The sequence below is a fragment of the Ursus maritimus genome, unplaced genomic scaffold, assembly GCF_017311325.1.
Source record: "Ursus maritimus isolate PB19 unplaced genomic scaffold, ASM1731132v1 scaffold_14, whole genome shotgun sequence".
In the NCBI taxonomy this organism is placed as follows: Eukaryota; Metazoa; Chordata; class Mammalia; order Carnivora; family Ursidae; genus Ursus; species Ursus maritimus.
In genome coordinates, this window is record NW_024423786.1 from 23,654,038 (window position 1) to 23,663,768 (window position 9,731).

Consider the following 9,731-nt stretch of genomic DNA (forward strand, 5'->3'; position numbering starts at 1 on the left):
TGAATCCTTCCTTGGCCCTAAGCTTACATTTTCAGCATAACAACTATTTTTTTCTGTCTGATATGATAATGAATTTTTCCATATCAATCTCCCCATCAGACTGCAGATTCCTGAGACTCATCCTTATTTATTTCCATATTTTCCCACCAAAATATCTATACCACTTCCTGAGATCTTCCCTTGGAATCAAGCAAGTTATAGATTCAGACTGAGGACACTCTTTCAACCTTCTACTTAGCTATTCCAGGATCCCTCAGAGTTCAGCTGGGCTCAGCATTTGTGCGAGACCTCATGCTACTCCCATGAGTATGCGTAGCTGATCAGATGTCAAAAGTCAAGTTCCCTTTAAGCTTAAGTGTTGGGGCCCAATGGCCTGGCTGGCCCCATCTTTTGGAATCCTATATCTGTGTATACTTATTGAATGAATAGATGGATGGCTCGACGAATTCTCTCCAAAAGGTTGAAATGTACTTTAACATTAACATCAGTCTTGCAAGTCTGGAAACCAAAGGTAGCACACAAGGGGGACCAATACAAACGCTGCTTTTCTGAACCCCTGGGAACTTCTGAGAATTACATTCTTTAAAGGGCTTCTCCAAAACCATAAACTCAAAGATTGTGCCTATCTTAAGAGTCATTAAAATATTTTTATCTGTTTGGAAACAAGATTTTCTAATAAACTTGCTGAACATGAGAGTACCTTCCTAATCTCCATCTATGCTCACAAGGAATGGAAGTGAGTTCTATATTAGGCATGGTTATATCTAGGTCATCTATGCAAATAAATACGATTGCCCCAACTCATATAACTGATCATATCTGTTGTAACTTTGCTCCAGGAAGATACCTGGTTATTGGAATAGAGAGGGAAGACTAAGTTAATCAAATGATCCCATGTAATTAAAATTCATTGATGCATCTGTTAGACTTCTTAGCAGTATGTGCTTGCAAATGGATTGTATTCCAATGGTTAATTTGTAAATTAGTTGGGTGGAACATGAAGTTCATTTTTCCATTAAAAAAAATACTTATGAGAATTGGTTACATTTCCAGCCTAGCCTCCCAAACTTACCTATCTAGTAACTTTGCTAGAATAAACTATATTCACAATGGGTTGATATTGCTTTGATGTACACGGCTAAACAAAGTGGAAGAAATAAAACTGAATAATAATTTCTTTTTTAAAAAAAAATGTGTCTTGAAGGCTCATGCTTTGAAAAAAAAAATAGTTTTAAAACAAAAGGGGTGCATGTGTTCAATTCAGCAGCACATATACCAAAATTAGAATGATGCAGAGAAGATTGGCATGGCCCCTGGGCAAGGATGACACACAGATTCCTAAAACAAAAGGGATGTGATAGATGAAAATTTTAGGAGGATTCTAAAGCAGATTTGGGGAGAAATCTGAATCTTTAGGATCCTATCCCCAACTCAGAAGAGATACTTAAACCAGGAATCACAAGGAAAGTTTTGGTGTTCGTGGGATTAATTCTCCCCAGCCTCATTCTCTAGTCACATTATGACCTCCTCGGTGGGCAACAGATACATGTTGACCTACCCTCATGGCATTCCTTGCTTTTGTTGGTGATAGCATGTCAATATACCTTTAGGGCAAATACTCCAACCCTTCTCTCCATTTACGTAGTTTAAATAGAACGGACTTCATCTCTGGGGTTAAGGAATGTAACCAGGAATTTAGGCAAGTCTGAGCATTTCAGTCCCCAATTGATTGATTGGTCTAGAGATGAACACAGGACCTTAGGAGTTCCAGTCAGAAAATCCGCATGACTCTTACCAGGACTATTGGGAAGGAAGACCTTCATTCCCCTAGAGTGTCTAAGCTTTTAAGATTCAAGGCTGGTGCTGCTCATAAAAAATAAGAATAAATAAATAATAAAAATTGAAAAAGGCAAGCCTACTTGGAAATTAAGCCAACACAGGAAGACAGGGCCAAGGGATGTACAGAGATAAATTCCTGGCCACAACTTTTAAACACCCATGCCTCAAACCTATTTCTTGAATACATGAGCCAGTGATTTTTCCTTTGTTTCAGGTATTTTTCTGTTGGCTTCCTGTCACTTTCAGACAAAAGAGTTGGTTTATTTTACAGCAAATATCAACTAGTGGTGTATGTTTTAGACTACTTCTATGGGAATACCAACGAAGACCCAACCAACCTCTTTCCAGATTCTGACACCAGGTGAATTGGCTTCTAGATAATTCCAAGGGAATTTGAACTATAAGACACAAGTTACTTTGTCATATTTTGTTCATCTATGTATGACTTTCCTTTTCTTGATTGGGTTGGGTTAATTCTTACCATTGATCACCCATCGTTAGTGGTATTTTATTCCTCCCTTCTCTGCCCCCAGGGAGATTATAGAAATTTTACAAAAAGAGAAAGAGAGAATTATAGAAATGTAATGAAGATAGAAATATTTTTTGTCAGAGAATGGGAGTTTTTATCCTCCGTTTCACTATTAATATGTATGTCTTAGCAAAAGCACTTTAGTCTCTTGAGGTCTTTCCTCCCATTTTTGTGAATAAGTAACTGTGATTCGGGGACTTTGGAAGTCATTGGAGGTCAAAGGGAAAAGGAGGGTGGATCAGGGCTCAACAAAGGCGTGGGGATAGGTAAGAAAGGGATTTCCTGAGGTGTGACAAACTGAGGAGAGAGAAGCAGAAGACAGGAAATCTGGGCATGCCTTAGACATAATCCCAGTCAAAGGAAAGACTAGAGAATAGACAGAGCCAAACAATTCCCTGGTGGAGGCCTCTGGCAGTGCCCCCCCCCCCCAGACAGGGGCTAACAGATCAGGCTTTGCAGCTCCATAAGGAGTTGTCCACTGACCGAAGGCTGTACCCTTCACTTTTCCTGAATGCTCTCAAGAAGTCTATGCTTAATAAATCTGGTCATTTATGTGTCTCCTATAGTAAAACCCAGACGAGGAAACACTTAACTTTTTATAACAAGAAGGTGGGAGGGAAAGAGAGAGATTTTATGACACAGGATTTTTTTTCTCTGAAAATGAACATAACCCTGGTTAATATAAGCAAGAATTTTCAACTTACTGGAGTAATTAGTTGACATTTGGTTATAAACTAAACCAATTTTAAAGTGCTGATTTCTGCTTTTTCTATAGCTACTTAATGTCCACACAAAGGTTTTAATTCCAAATGGAATGGATTGCTGGTAGTACGTTAACAAGCTATTTAAGATATAAAAACCGCACGATATGCACGGATTTAAATGCAGTAGTATAAGGCCAGTCTTGAATTGTATGTATTATATATTTGCCAACAAATTCTTTTTGGGAGACTGCGATGCTAACTTTATTGCCGAAGGTTACTTGGTACATGTTCTAGGGAACTTTCCTGACTAGGTGATGAACACGTGAAAAGGAAATTTGTGTTTGTCTTGTGACTACTCTAAAAAAACCCAAAATGCACATTATAATGAATTAAAAATCATTAGCCATTAAAATGACAGAGTTCAAGGGACTTCCATGACAGGAAAGATGGAGTAGAAATACTTTTTCTGATTCCTCCTTCTAAGTATAACTAAAAACCCTGTGCATTACATATAGAGGAAACATAAGGAAATTCTGAAAGGTAGCTAGAAGACAGATGAGCTGGGGGCCTTCGGACCCAAGAAACACACTGTGATAAATTTCCTGGGTTTGTCTGGTTTGGGTATTTTCAAGTTCGGTGTGTTTTTGTTGTTGTTGTTGTTGTTTTGGTTTTTTTTTTTTTTTTTTTTTTTTTGGAGTGGGGGGTATTGCTTTGCTTTATATATTCTAGCCAGAAGAAACCAGCAGTCAGAAATTCTAATAGTCAGAGACAAAAGAAATTCCAACTAAATTCTGCTCTCTCCAACCAAAGGCCAGCAAAAGGGCAGCCTAGCAAGACAGAAACCTTTCAGAAAATAACTGCTGTACTCCAGCCACACACCACAAAAAAACACCATGGCCCCTTCACAACCTGTAACAGCAAAGGCTGATGGGGAAACCTAGATGTCACCCCTGCCAGGCTGAACAAGGCACCCCAAACATTCCGCTAAAGCAGTAACAAAAAGCAGAGCAGGTCGCCAAGATTTCATCCCCAAAAGAACAGTAACCAGCCTCCCCGTTCCACACTAGACTAGTGAGGAGCAGGAACTCCCACCTTGCCCAGTAGTGTCAGGAAAAGCCAGCTAAAACGGAAGGCTTAAATAAGATTCAGAAATACCCAAATATTTATAAAACCCCAAATGTCCATGTTTTAATAAAAAATCACGCATCATACTAAGAACCAGGAATATCCTGAATTTAATAAAAAACATCAATAAATGCCAACACAATGCTGACATAGATGTTAGAATCACATGAAAAAATGTTTAAAGCAGCCATCATAAAAATGCTTTGATGAGCAAGTAAGAATACACTTAGAAGAAAAGGGAAAAATAAAAAGCCTCAGCAAAGGAATGAAGTCTTTCTGAAGAAATAGAAGACGTAAGAAAAACAAAATGGAAATTTTAAACCTGAATACAGTAACAACAAATGGAATTTTAAACCTAAAATACAATAACCAAAATTTAAAAGCTCCATGGATGGGCTGAAAATCAGAGTGGAAAGGATAGATGAAAGAATATTGAACTTGAAAAAAAAGCAATATAAATTAGCCAACCTTAACAGAAAGAAACAGATTTAAAAAATAAATGAAAAGAGCCTCAGGAATCTATGGGACTATAACAAAAGATCTAGCCATTGGATCATGTCACTGGAGTCCCAGAAGGATAGGAAAAGGATGCAGGACTAAAAAAATATTTGAGAAAATAATGGCTGAAATCTTCCTGATTTGGCAAAAGACATAAACCTACAGACTCAAGAACCTAAGTGAGTCCCAAACAGGATAAATTAAAAAAATTCCACACTAACTGTATTAGTCTGCTGAGGCTACCATAACAGAAGAGAACATAGCACACTGGATGGCTTAAACAACAGAAATTAATTTTCTCATAGTTTTGGATGCTGGAAGTCTAAGATCAAAGTCCCAGCAAATGAGTGTCTGGTGAGGATTTTCCTCCTGGCTTTTCTCTGTCCTCACATGGCTTTTCCTTTGTGCATGCACAGAGAGATGGAGAGAGAAAGAGATGGGGGGAGAGAGGGAGAGAGAGAGAGAGAGAGAGATCCGATATCTCTTTCTCATAAGTCTAAGATCAAAGTCCCAGCAAATGAGTGTCTGGTGAGGATTTTCTTCCTCCCTTTCCCCCTGTTATCTATTTTCTCACCCCGTCCTCACATGGCTTTTCCCTTGTGCACGCACACAGAGAGAGAGATCTGATATCTCTTTCTCATAAGAAAATAGGAATTCCAAATAGGAATCCACCCTTATGACCTCATTTAACCTTACTTACCTCCATAAAGTTCCCATATTCAAATGCAGTTACATTGGGCATTAGGGTTTCAAAATATTAATTTGGGAGAGACACAATTCAGTCCATAACACCAGGATGACACATCATGGTCAAACTTTTAAAAGTAAATACAAAGAAAATATCTTGAATGCAGTGAGGGAAATGACACCTAGTGGAAAACAATTTGGATGATAATGAATTTCTCATCAACAATGGAGACCAAAAGGAATTCCCACATTTTTCAAGGGCTAAAAGAAAGAAAGAAAGAAATGCCAAACCAGAATCTTCTATCCAGAGAAATCATCCTTCATAAATTAAGGAGAAATCAAGACATTTCTCTAATAAAGGACAACTAAGATAATTTGTCTCTAGCAGTACTACCCCAAAATAATGACTAAAGGAAGTTTTCTAAACAGAAAGAAAATAATAAAAGAAGGAACTCTGAAATATCAGGAAGGAAGAAAGAACATGGTATGTAAAAATATGGATAAATGTGAGAATTTCCTTCTCCTTCTCAAATCTCTAATCTATATTTGATGATTGAAACCAAAATTATAATGCATTGGATGTGGTTTTAAAGATACTAACAGGAAATGTTTAAGACAATTATATTACACATGAGGGAAAATAAAAGAATATAAAGGAAGGAAATTTTCTAAACTTCACTCAAACTAGCAAAATGACGATTCCAATAGACTGTGATAAGTCATGCATATGTAATGTAATACTTAGAATAACTGCTAAAAAAGCTGTACAAAAAGATATACTCAAAAACACTATAGATAATAAAAAATTGAATTCTAGAAAAAGTACAAATAGAAAGGCAGAAAAAAGAAAACAGAGAAACAAAACAAAAAAAAGAGAGAACAAACAGCAAACACAAATAAAATGACAGGTTTAAGCACTAACATAACAATAATTTAATTAAATGTAAATGGTCTAAATACACCAATTAGAGGATAGAAATTACACTGTCTACAAGAAACTCACTTTAAATGTAACACTGCAGACAGACTGAAATTAAGATTATGGAAAAATGTATATCCTGGAAACATTAATCAGAAGAAAGGTATTTACACGCAAAAGATGAAATTGAGCACAGTAACTCACACCACTCACAAGAAACTATACAAGTGGATCAGGATGTAAATGTAAGAGCTGAAACTATAAAAGTCTTAGAAAAAAACATAAGTGTAAATCTTCATGACTTTAGATTATGCAGTGGTTTCTTAGAACACTTAAAGCACACACAATCAGACAAAAAAACATAATTTGGAATTCAACAAATTGAAATTTTTTTGTGTGAAAAAAGACATGCTTTGTGCTTCAGAAGACATGATCAAGAAAATGAAAAGACAACCCACAGAATGGAAGGATATATCTGAAAATCACATATCATGATAATACTGATAATACTTTGTCGTGATAATACTGAGAAAGAATAAGAGGCACAAATTCCCAATAGCAGGAACACAACAGGGGACAGCACTACAGACCCTGCAGACAGCAAAAGCAAAATAAGGGAACGTTACGAACAACTCTGCACACATAAATTTGACAATTTGTATGAAATGGACCAATTCTTCAAAAAGAGCCCGAGCTGCCATTTGAATGGCCCTATGGCTATTGAGGAAATTGAATTCATACTTTTAAAATTCCCAGAAAAGAAATCTCCAGGCCCAAACTGTTTCACTGGAGAATTCTATCAAACATTTGAAGAAGGAGTAACACTGATTGTATATAGTCTCTTCCAGAAAATAGAAGAGAAGGGAACAATTCCCAACTCACCAGTATACCAAGCTATACTGAGTGAAAAAGTCATTTCCAAAAGGTTACGTGCTAAATAATGCCATCCGTATAACATCCTAGAAATGACATAATTCTAGAAATGGAGAGCAGTTAGTGTTTGCCAGGCATTAGGGAGGGAGTAAGGCTGGAGGGAGGTTGGTAAGTCTATAGAAGGGTGACATGAAGACATCTATAGTCATGCAAATGGTTTTTGATTGTATCAATATCAATATCCTGGCTGTGATATTGTGCTATACCTTTGCAATATTTTGCCATTGGAGAAACTGGGTAAAAGGTAAATGATATTTCTTACAACTGCTTGTGAATCTACCTACATTTTGAAATAATCACAATTGTCTCAAAATAAAAAGTTTGATTTAAAAAGACACTTCATTAGTGTGAATGCAGCCATCTGCTGACAAAGATAGGAGTGTCTACAAAATGCTTAGCTCTGGTTAAAAATGAAATAAAGGACAACGCAAATCTAAAATATACATCTATCTGCAAATTAAATCCTGAAAGTTCTGGGAATATTTTCAGCTGTTTTCAGCACAGATTTGAAATATTTGGAGCCATAAGTTTTCAGTTAAACATGCACTTAAAATAATAATTTCAGTACTCATTAGACCACCCCCTCTTCCTTTGTTAAATTACTAGAAACTAAGCTTGTTTTCTAAATGACCTGCCATAAAAATATATGTGTAATATGCATTATCTGATTTTCCTGTAATTAGAACAACCATAACGAGGCTGTTCCTTTGACACAAACCTCAAAATTACACATCCTGGTAATAAGTCAAATGGGTTGATTGATGAGCCCTTGCAAGTCAGAACCCCTGGGGAATGATAGACAGCAGATTTCTCAAACATTCCCACTGCCTGATTCCTGGAAGCAGGGATACGGAAAAGCCAGGTAGGGAGGAAAGCCACATTTCCCTCCACCCCACACTGTCTTGGTTCCTAAGTATGCCTCCCCTCCGACCACCAGCAAGCCTCCTTCTAACACTGAAACTCTGGTAGTAGTAATACTAGCTAATATCTTCTGAGTACTTATTACATGCTAGGCACTGTGCTAAGCTTATATTCAATGTTAATAATAGCCGTATGTGCCAGGTGTTACTATTATCTCTAATTTACAAAAGTAAAAGGAAGGAAGGAAGAGAAAAAGAAAGAAAACCAAAGAGAGGTCGAATAACTTTCCCAAAGTCTCAGAGTTAAATGGGAATTTGAACAAAATAAAGCTTATGCCTTTAACCATTACTCTGGTGGTTCTCAAATTTTGCTATACACTAGAATTGAGGGTGAGTGATTTTTTTTTTTTTTTAATCTTGATGCCAGGTTACACTTCACACAGTGGAGTCAAAATGTCTGGAGTAGAGGGGCGCCTGGGTGGCACAGCGGTTAAGCGTCTGCCTTTGGCTCAGGGCGTGATCCCGGCGTTATGGGATCGAGCCCCACATCAGGCTCCTCTGCTTGGAGCCTGCTTCTTCCTCTCCCACGCCTCCTGCTTGTGTTCCCTCTCTCGCTGGCTGTCTCTCTCTCTGTCGAATAAATAAATAAAATCTTTAAAAAAAAAAAAAAGTCTAGAGTAGAAGCCAGCTTCAGTCTTTTTAAAAAGATCTTCAGGTAATTCCAATGTGCAGCTGGTTTGGGAACCAGGGCACTATGATCTGGCCTTTTAATTAAAACTCTGATGCCCAGGTGCCTACCATTACCGACCTTCCTTCACAAAGCTCTGTCTTGTCCACATCCAAATCTCTAAATACATCCTGTCCCAGTGAATACCCTCATCCAGAATCTGGCCCCAAAACCTGATTAGAATTTCTGGACTACTCAGGAGACTCTTAAACACTAGAGTGTAAGCTAATGAAGGCTCAACACCTTTCCCTTTGATATAATGATTCACACTGAAGCTTTGATGCCTCAGCCCCAGAGCAATATGGGAATACAGACATTTGGGGGCCTGAAGCTTTTCTGAAGTTAATTTTATAAGAGACTTAGTAACAGCACACCTAAGTAGATGTGAGGCCCATTCGTGAAAAAAGAATATAGCAAATTAGAAAACATGAACAGGGTTTCCAGCCTATGAACCATGGCTTTCTTGCAAAGGTTCTCAGTGTCAATTATATATCAGTTAAGTTCCCTGTGTTGGCAGAAGACTCTGCAGAAAAAGAAAACAAGGCCCAGGAAGTAGAAAAAGCAAGGCTACAGAGCTAGTAAGGAGTGACAGGAAGATTATATTGTCCTTCAGCTCTTATGAGGACCAATGGGCTAATGCATGGCAAAGTTACTTCCATGCATATTATCCATGGACAGCCACGCAATGTCTCTTTTTCCTTGTTCAACAGGTTCATAGAAATTGCAAAATCAGGGGGACAGATGGGTAATTGATGGGCACAAATGTTGGTAGGCAGAGTAAAGAAAAGTAAAGATGAAAAGAGCTTAAAAATTCCACAAACCCAAAAGCAAACAATCAAAGCTAATGTGTATGGCCCAAAATAAGTTGAATATTTGGAAGAAATGGAATTCAGCTACTGCTCTGTCTAAA

The 9,731-nt window shown here is 37.5% G+C and overlaps 1 non-coding gene across 1 annotated transcript; it reads left to right on the forward strand.

Moving 5' to 3' along the window:
- The first annotated feature begins 1,251 nt into the window (after nt 1-1,251).
- On the forward strand, nt 1,252-1,358 carry LOC121102659. Its single transcript, XR_005834776.1, has one exon. It is a non-coding gene; the product is annotated as a U6 spliceosomal RNA (small nuclear RNA).
- The last annotated feature ends 8,373 nt before the right edge of the window (nt 1,359-9,731 follow it).